Source organism: Oryctolagus cuniculus, chromosome 15 (genome assembly GCF_964237555.1).
Source record: "Oryctolagus cuniculus chromosome 15, mOryCun1.1, whole genome shotgun sequence".
NCBI lineage: Eukaryota > Metazoa > Chordata > Mammalia > Lagomorpha > Leporidae > Oryctolagus > Oryctolagus cuniculus.
Window position 1 is genome coordinate 81,034,247 of NC_091446.1, and position 8,458 is coordinate 81,042,704.

Sequence of the window (8,458 nt, forward strand, 5' to 3'; positions counted from 1 at the left end):
TAGCATTTACATTGTATTAGGTATGATGAGTCAGCTGGAGCTGATTTAAAGTGTATGAGGGGGTATGTATAGAGTATATGCAAACATTATGCCATCTCATAGAGGGGCCTTGGGCATCCGGGGTCCTGGAACCAATCTCCTGGGGATACAAAGTGATGACTGTAGTAAAGCAACAGCCACAGCCCAGTGAGAGGAGAAGCTGGGGAGGTGGAGCTGGCCTGCCACTGCCTCGCTCCCCTCTGCACCCAGGCCTGGTCTGAGACAAGGGCATGCAAACAGCCCTCACTCTTCACTTGGGCTGAGCTTAGGACTGTGTCTCCCACCAGTTCAACTCTGGCCCTGTGTTCCACTTCTAGTAACTGGACTTGTGTCTTGTTCCTAAGGGTTGTTCCTGACAGAGTCCTGTTTCCCTGACCACCAAGCCTGCAGACCTAACTCTCAAGCTTCCTGGGAGCCTGGAGCCAGCCTACCACTGGCCAGTCTTCCTGAAAGTCTAAAAACTGCTCATTCCCAGCAGCCTGTGTGCAATCATAACCGCTGATGCCACTGAGTGCCAAGGCCTAACCCTCGTGTCTACCCTAAGCTACCTATGCCAACTGTCCTGTGACACTGGGGCCAATGCTCTGCCTATTGGACCAGACTGGGCTCTCCCACCTGTCCTCTGGTTGTCCCCCATCACTGTTTGGCAGGTTGAATTACTAATCCAGGACATTTATATCTAACGTGAGGACTTATTTAGGTTGATTGAAGGGAAGGAGTATCAGGAATCCATCCAGTCTCTCTTCTGACAAATGGTTATTGAGCACCAACCAGATTCCAGGTTCCATGTTGGATACAGCAGGGAGCAATGGAGATAACATCCCCAGAGTCCTCTGAAGATTATACAAGCACACTTCAAAAAAGCTCATGGGAAATGGAATTAAAGGGGAAGCTGGGGTGGGCATTTGGCCTAGCAGTTACCACACTGGTTGGGATGCTTTCTACTTCCCATATCAGAGTGCCCGTCTTTGAGTCCTGGCTCAGCTCCCAATTCCAGCCTCCTGCCGATGCAGACCCCCAGAGGCAGCAGTTATGGCTCAAGCAATTGGGCTCACGCTACCCCTGTGGAACACCTGGGTTATATTTCCAGCTCCTGGCTTTGGCTTGGCCCCACCATGGACACTGAAGACATTTCTGCAGCATAACAGCAGGAAGGAGGTCTACTGATGATCGTCTACCTTATATCTACCCATATGTATCTACCCATCATCTCCTTCTCTTTCTACACATCCACCTCTCGAACCAACAAAATAAAAGGCTTTTATTAAAGTTACTTTGATGAAAAGTAAAGACCCCTGCATAGTAATTTTTCAGAATATGCACTTTCCATGACCTTTCTGAAGGTCCTGATAGGCCAGTTTCATCCTCAGGGGAAGATGGGAGGGAGGAGGCAGCTCGCATGTGGAAGCGAAACCCGAGTCCAGCCTGAGGCAGTTACTCAGGAGACCCGAGGTGCAAACCAAGGGTAAAGGCATTTCTCAGCCCGACCCTGTCTTCTAATCCAAGTGCAACCCCTTCTACACACGTGAAGGCAAGGGGGTTTTCCAGGGCTCAGATGTTACTTCTAAAAATCTCTGTGTACCTCAGTTGAGTTGTGTCGGTGATTTGTCCCTGCAGATGGCTTTTTTGGAAAAACAAACCAATGCCCCTTACAGAATTGCTTCTTCCTTGGGACATAGAATCTGAAAGTACCATACGAAAATGCAATAGTATCAACGGCCTTGTGTCTGTGGAAACCCTGCTGAATTGGGGGTTCAGGTTCTGGCCCTTTCTGAGGCCTCAGGGCTCAGAGCTTGCTCACTGTGAGTTTAGACTTCGTCCTGAGAAAGGAACCTCCAGAAAGTTGAGTCACTCTTGCAGAGCTGTAGTGACTTAAGGGTAAATGGATTGAAGCAATAAGGCTTGCCTTTCCCTGGATACCCAAAAGGAGTTTCAACATCAAGAGGAACTCTGCAGGGACGCGATTTTGCTGAATCTCACACATTTTTCCAAATGGTCTAAAAAGAGTCGTGGGCTCTGAGCCAGCTGGGCTCCAGCTCCTTCATTTCGCTGTAAGCAGATCAAGCCTCTAGTTTACACTCTTTCTACCATTTGCCATGTTTTCCATCTACAAAATCCCCCTAGAACGCACAGGAAGAGGGAAAAGGAAGTGCCATTTTATGGTCCGCCCCTGGAAGGGGTACCTGGTCCGTTAATGGACCGTGGAGACATCTGGCTTTGAGTGCCAGCCCTGGGGAGCCCAGGCCCAGAAAGGGGCCCAGAGGGAGGTAGGCTGGACGGGGCACTGGCACTGGGAAGAACCCATGTCAGTTCTCTCTGACTTTCCTGTGGCTGAAGCTGCAGGACAGAGCCAGAAAGACCTCCCAGAGCAGCAAACACACCATCACCTTCAAGCTTGCAAGAGTTCTTAGTCCACTCTGTACGGCTCTAACAATACTGCACTAGGTGACCTAGGAAGACTGGTTCCAAGACCTTGGGAAATCCAAGAGCAAGAGACTGGCCTCTGTCCAGGGTTTCAGGCTGCATCACCCCATGCAGGAACAGAAGGGCAAGGCAGGGCTGGGCTTGCTTTGGTATCAAACCCACTTTTGCAACTGCAAACCCATGCCCAAGACAATGATGCTAATTCATTCATGAGGGAAGAGCACTCAAGACCTAATCCTATCATAAAGGCTCCACTTCCCAGCATTGCTGCACTGAAGATCACACTTCCAACACGTGGACCCTGGGCCACGCAGCCCACCCTCAGCAACGTCTCGCATCAGGGAGTGCTATCCCATCACACAACGAGGCGGGCACGGCCCCGTGAGGGAAAGGGGATTCTCCAGCCCCAGAGGCGTCTCTGTTAGCCCTGGAGCTGGACTTACACATGCTCTCATCCAGGGGGCAGCATCGGACCCAGGGCGTGAGGAGGCGTTTATCCTTGCTGCAGTTGCAGCTGGTGCTGGGAGAAGAATCAGATTCCCATCCATCAACTTCTATCTGTGTGGCCCCGTGCACTATATTAACCCCTTTGACCCCCTCCTCAGCTAAAGAAGTACCTGCAAAGCACGTGTGACGGTTAAAGGAATCAAAAGAGCCAGTGCCCAGCACAGAGCAGCAGTGAGTGAGTGAGTTCCTGACCTCCGGGCGGCTTCCACCTCACCTCCCACTCTCCCAGAAAGCATCTGACCTGCCGTCACCTGCAGTCCACCTTCTTCTCCCCTCCAGTGAAGACAAGCTGGCCATTCACTCGGACGTGCAGCTGCGTGAACACACAGATGATGACACAGAATGTGCCACCGAGGACAAGCGGCGCCAGCAGCATCTGCAGGTGCAATGGCTGGTGGAGCTGGGGGCAGAGACCCAGAAGGAACAGGAGTACCACTTCTGGCCAGCTGGTGAGAACACTGACCAGCAGGTGCCATGGTGGCCCATCCTGCAGAGCCTCCTCCTCCCGGCCGCCGGCGTCTGGCAGAGGCAGCACCCCGCAAGAAGCTGGGGTAGGCAGGTCCCAGACACTGGAGACCTGGCCACCACCCACTCCCCTCCTGATGCTGCTGAGGGGGACGTGGCCTGGCTGGGTCCACCTGCTTGCCCCTGCCAGCCCTGCCCAGCCCTGCCCAGCCCTGCAGGGCCTCCTCATCACCATCAGGGGCACAGGGGGCTCCACAGAACTGGTTTCCCAGCCAGCCCTGGGGAGAGGGTGGGTCTCCAGCTGGAGATGCTGGAAGGGAGGGAGCTGTAGGCTGCTTGGTGGCTCCATGACGCTGAGCAGCCCCGTGTGGACTCTCGCGCGTGGCCTCTGTCCCACCAGGGGAACCCACAGCCAGGCTTGCCCACCCCTGTACATAACAACTAAATTGCTTTGATGCCACATCTCATGCAGCAGGGAAAACGAAATCTCGGCTCGCTTCCAGCTTCCTTGTGTTATTAGTCTTCCAGCTACGTAGATATAAAAACCACAGTCTTGACCACAAACAGGCCTCCATGAACCAGTCCACACATCCTGAACAAAAGTACTTCCAAGTGACAGAGGCATGATTGAAAAGCATGCTGAGAATATCCACATTTCATTAAAAAAAATGCATATTCAACCCTACTCCGAGGATGAGGGTGGTGGTGGGGAGGTGGGGTCAGAGCCCCGGGGAACCCAGGTTGGGACAAAGAGCCCATTGGAGGGCAGGGGCTTGGGGGAGGGGTCACCATGGTGGTGGGGGCTGAGCAGCCTGGCCTGGGCCACTCAGAGGGGAGCCCAGAGCTCCTGCTGGGATCTGGTCACAGGAAACATCAGGGAACACGACGTAGACCCCACTTGCAGAAGTCCTGCTGAAGTGCTGGGAACTATGGCCACAAGGGTCCGGGGAAAAGCCTCTCTATAATGCCCAGTGCAAGAGCACAGGGAGTCCATAAAGCACACGGGGCCCTCCAGGTTCTGACTCGGCCGAGCCTGTGAGTGGGAACTCGAGCATTGCTCTGGGCGCAGGGAAGGAGGGCACATGCGCAGCCCGCAGCTCACAGCTCATGGGGCGTCCCACCCTCATGGCCTCTGACTCCAGCCTCCTGGGAGGTGGCGGTGATGGCCCAAGTGATTGGGCTCCTGCCAACCCCATGGCAGACCGGACCACACTGATGGCTCCTCCCTTCAGCCCTGGCCCAGGGCCAGCTGTTGTGGGCATCTGGGGAGGGAACCAGTGGATAGAAGATCTCTCTCTCTCTCTCTCTCCCTCTCCCTCTCCCTCTCCCTCTCCCTCTCCCTCTCCTCTTTCTGTCTCTCAAATAAATTTTTAAAAAATAGAAAAAATGTGAAGCCATCCAAAGATGCCTGTGCTATGATCAGAGGTGTCATTGTCGTTACTTTTAGCATGGGTGTTGAATTGAACAGGCAGCACGTGGGTCTTACTCTTGTCTTCAACACCCTTGACTCACCAGAATGGTGGGAGAGGCCTGCTCCAGTGTGGAACAGCTAGGACTGGAGCAGACACCTGCTCACAGTGTCCGCTATTGAGTTGCTCGTCACCTTCAGCCTTTCCCCTAGATGAGTGTCCTGTGAGGTATCTGTGACCACACAGCCAGCTATCCTCTGTCGGTCACATATGCTGCTCATGAGTTGTCAGGTGTGCCTCATCTCTGCCCGAGGCAACGGGAGATGGGATGGGAGGGTTCACTACCAAGCCCGCTCAGCCCACAGCTGGAAGGTGGCACCGGCTGCTGGCAGGAAGTTGCACTGAGCTCGTGAGCCTGGGGTCAGTTCTCCACGTGGGCCCTCGGAGAGCTGCTTGGGCTTCCTCGCAGCATGGCAGTTGGGTTCCAAAAGTGAAACTGCAGAGAATCTGGAATTGCTATGACCTAGCCTTGACTGTGGCATGCTGTCTCTTCCTCTCTACTGCCCAGGGGAGAGGAAGGTCGTGATAATTTTCTGGACTAGCCTGCAGGACAGAAGATAGAGCTGCAGCCATGTTGGTGCAATCCCCTAAGCCCCTGTCCCACCCTCAGTGCAGAGGCAGCCCCCCCTGGTTTGCAAGGCCAGCCCCCCTCTCACACTTCCTGGGCTTACTTTGCTAGGAGGGAGAGCCTGGGTGGCTGAACCCCTAAGCTTTCCCCACCCTCCTGGAGGGGCTGGGCAGCTTTGCTGTTTTCTCCCAAATCTCAGTGGTGCTGAGAGCCAGGAGTGCAGCTTCCTGTCGGGCTCACTTCTCGACCCCCTCCACCACACTCCCGTCCCACCTGATAAACCATCTTCCAGTGGGAGGCGCACCTGCGCTAACCTGAGCCCCTCTCAGGCCAGCTTGGGCAGGGACGTGGGCAGGGGGTGGGAGCCGCTGCTTCCTTCTCTATCACTGCCTGACCCCTGACACAGCACAGGACTCACACCTCCCCCACGGTGCAAGAGCCAGCAGAAAGCGCTGTCTGCAAGCCATTCACGGGCTGGACGTCTCACCGTGAGCACTGCAGATGGGATGCCATTATGACTCCCATCCTGCCGGAGAGGTCAGCAATGCATTCATGTCCACCAAAAATGCTTATAATTATGTCCAGGACATTGTCTATAAATTACTCTCTGACATTCCAGGGGAAAAATTATAATTGCCGTAATTCTACAGGATCCATCTCATTCATCAAAGTGTGACATAAGAGCAATGAGGCAGGAACGAGTTATTGGTGCATGCAACGTGGATGAATGAAAAGAATCGTGCTGAGTGAAAGAATCCACACGCAGGAAAAGCGTGCACGTTCTTCCATTTATAGAAGACGGGAGAATGCAAGCCAAACTGTGGTAACAGGAAGCAGGCCAGGGATGGCCTGAGGACGGGGGCAGAGGAAAGTGAAGGGCAGGCTACCAAGGGGTCCAAGGAAGCTTCCAGAAGTGACGATGTCTTCACTACCTTAATGTGCTGTTTTCATAGACGTGCACATGTGTCAAAACATTTCAACTTGTGTACTTTAAAAGGTCAGCATTGTAGTGTAGAAGGTTAAGCCTCCACCCGCAATGCTGGCCTCCGATCCAGCTCCCTGCCAATGCGCCTGGGAAAGCAGCGGAAGATGGCCTGAGTACTTGGGCCCCTGCACCCACGTGGGAGACCCAGATGCAGTTTGGAGCTCCTGGCTTTGGCCTGGACCAGCTCTGGTTGTTGTGGCCATGTCAGGAGCAAACCAACAGATAGAACATCTCTTTCCACCCCTTGTTCTGTGTTACTCTGCCTTTCAAATAAATAAATTTGTTTAAAAAAGTGTGCACTTTAAGTAAGTGCAGTTGGCTATGTAAGGGCACTTCAAAAAGTTCATGGAAAATGGAATTGAAAGTATGAGTTTATGTTGGTGCAAAAAGTATTTGAAATCCATGCATGTTTTTATAACATTTTAATATATAACACTGTCCGTGTATTATGAAAAAAGTTTGTACCAACATAAACTCATACTTTTAATTCCATTTTCCACAAACTTTCTGAAGTATCATCATATGATAATTATACCTCTAAAAAGTTATTAAACCTATACAAAAATCACAGTCTGATCTGATTTTTAACAGGGTTAAAGTTATTTTAGTGGAAAAAGAATCATTTGAACAGGATTTTTGGAACAGTTTTAGTTGGCCAGATTTGTCTTCACTTCCTACAGCAGTAAGAACAGTGAGAACACAAACGCCAAAAACACGAATAACTGTCTCGTGCTGAAAGGAGAAACCCGCATGCTGGGAGCGGGGCGTCTCTCACCTGGGCCCAGCAAGACCTGTGTCGTGGTGGCTTTGCCACAGGAAGAGCCGAAAATGCCGTCTCGTGCTATGGTCAAGATCATCCCACAGGCAGAGGTTTCTAAAATCCGGTTTAGCAGATAAAGCAGCGGAGTCTCCATAGTGGCGGGACACCCCTGCGGCCCCGCGGGACTGTCCCGGGGTTTGTGTACCGGGCTCTGCCTCTCACCCTTGTCCAGGACGCACCGACTCCCTCAGCAGAGGGAGAAAGGGGAGCGGGCAGAATGGAGGGGGAGCCGGCTCTGTCCTCCGCTGAGCTCAGGGATACACCGAAAAAGCCTCCTGCGATCCAGACGCAGGGTTGGCCGCACGAGTGGTGGCTTCGGGGAACTCTCCCGGTAGACAGAGCTTGCCTCCCTCCTCCTCCCACCCCCTCCTTCCCCTCTCTGCCCCCCACCCCCCGCTGCCTTTAGGTGGAAGCCATAAAGGACCACAGCTCTCCCAGCCACCACCCTCATCGCAGGAGGCAGCATTTTGCTGGACAGAAATGTCCCCAGATTCCAGGCATGATCAGGGCTTTTGTCTCCTTTGCTACTCATGCTTGCAAAGGCAGCGATGAAATGTGGCTCTCGGCAGGGCCTACTGTGGACCCCAATAAAGTGGGGGTGCTCTCAGTAAAGCCAGAGGGGGCTACAGACACTGGGCAGGCAGCCGTGGAGCAGCCTCTGCCTCCCTGTTCTCAGCTGCCCTCATCCACACTTGCCTTCCCACGCACAGGACACACACCTCCCCTCCCCAGTGCCACCAGCCGTCACAGTGAGCCCAAAGTCCCAACGCACAGCCCCCTCCTGCACACAACAGCGTGGCTCCCCACGCCCCCCCCCCCCATGCACCTGCAGTATAAAGCACAGAGAGGGAACAGGACAACCCCAGCAAAAACTCAGGGAAGCTTCTAGACTGTCGCTGCTCACGACAGGAACAGGGTTCGCCCCTGGTACTGGACTCGAGTTCCAGGTGAAATGACAGGGTAACCTCTCCTCTCCACAGTCACTTCAGAAATGGGGGGGGCCTCTTTCCCCTTCTGGGGATCCACACACTTCCTGCTGGTGCAGCCGGGGGGCCTGAACATGACCTTAGGGGATGAGGATCCGAAGTCTCCAAGTTCACTGTTAACAGATAAGTCTCTGGAGTTGGCAGGCTAGCCCCAAACCATGTCCCCGCCTCTGCCCCAGGCCTCCTTCCAGGCTC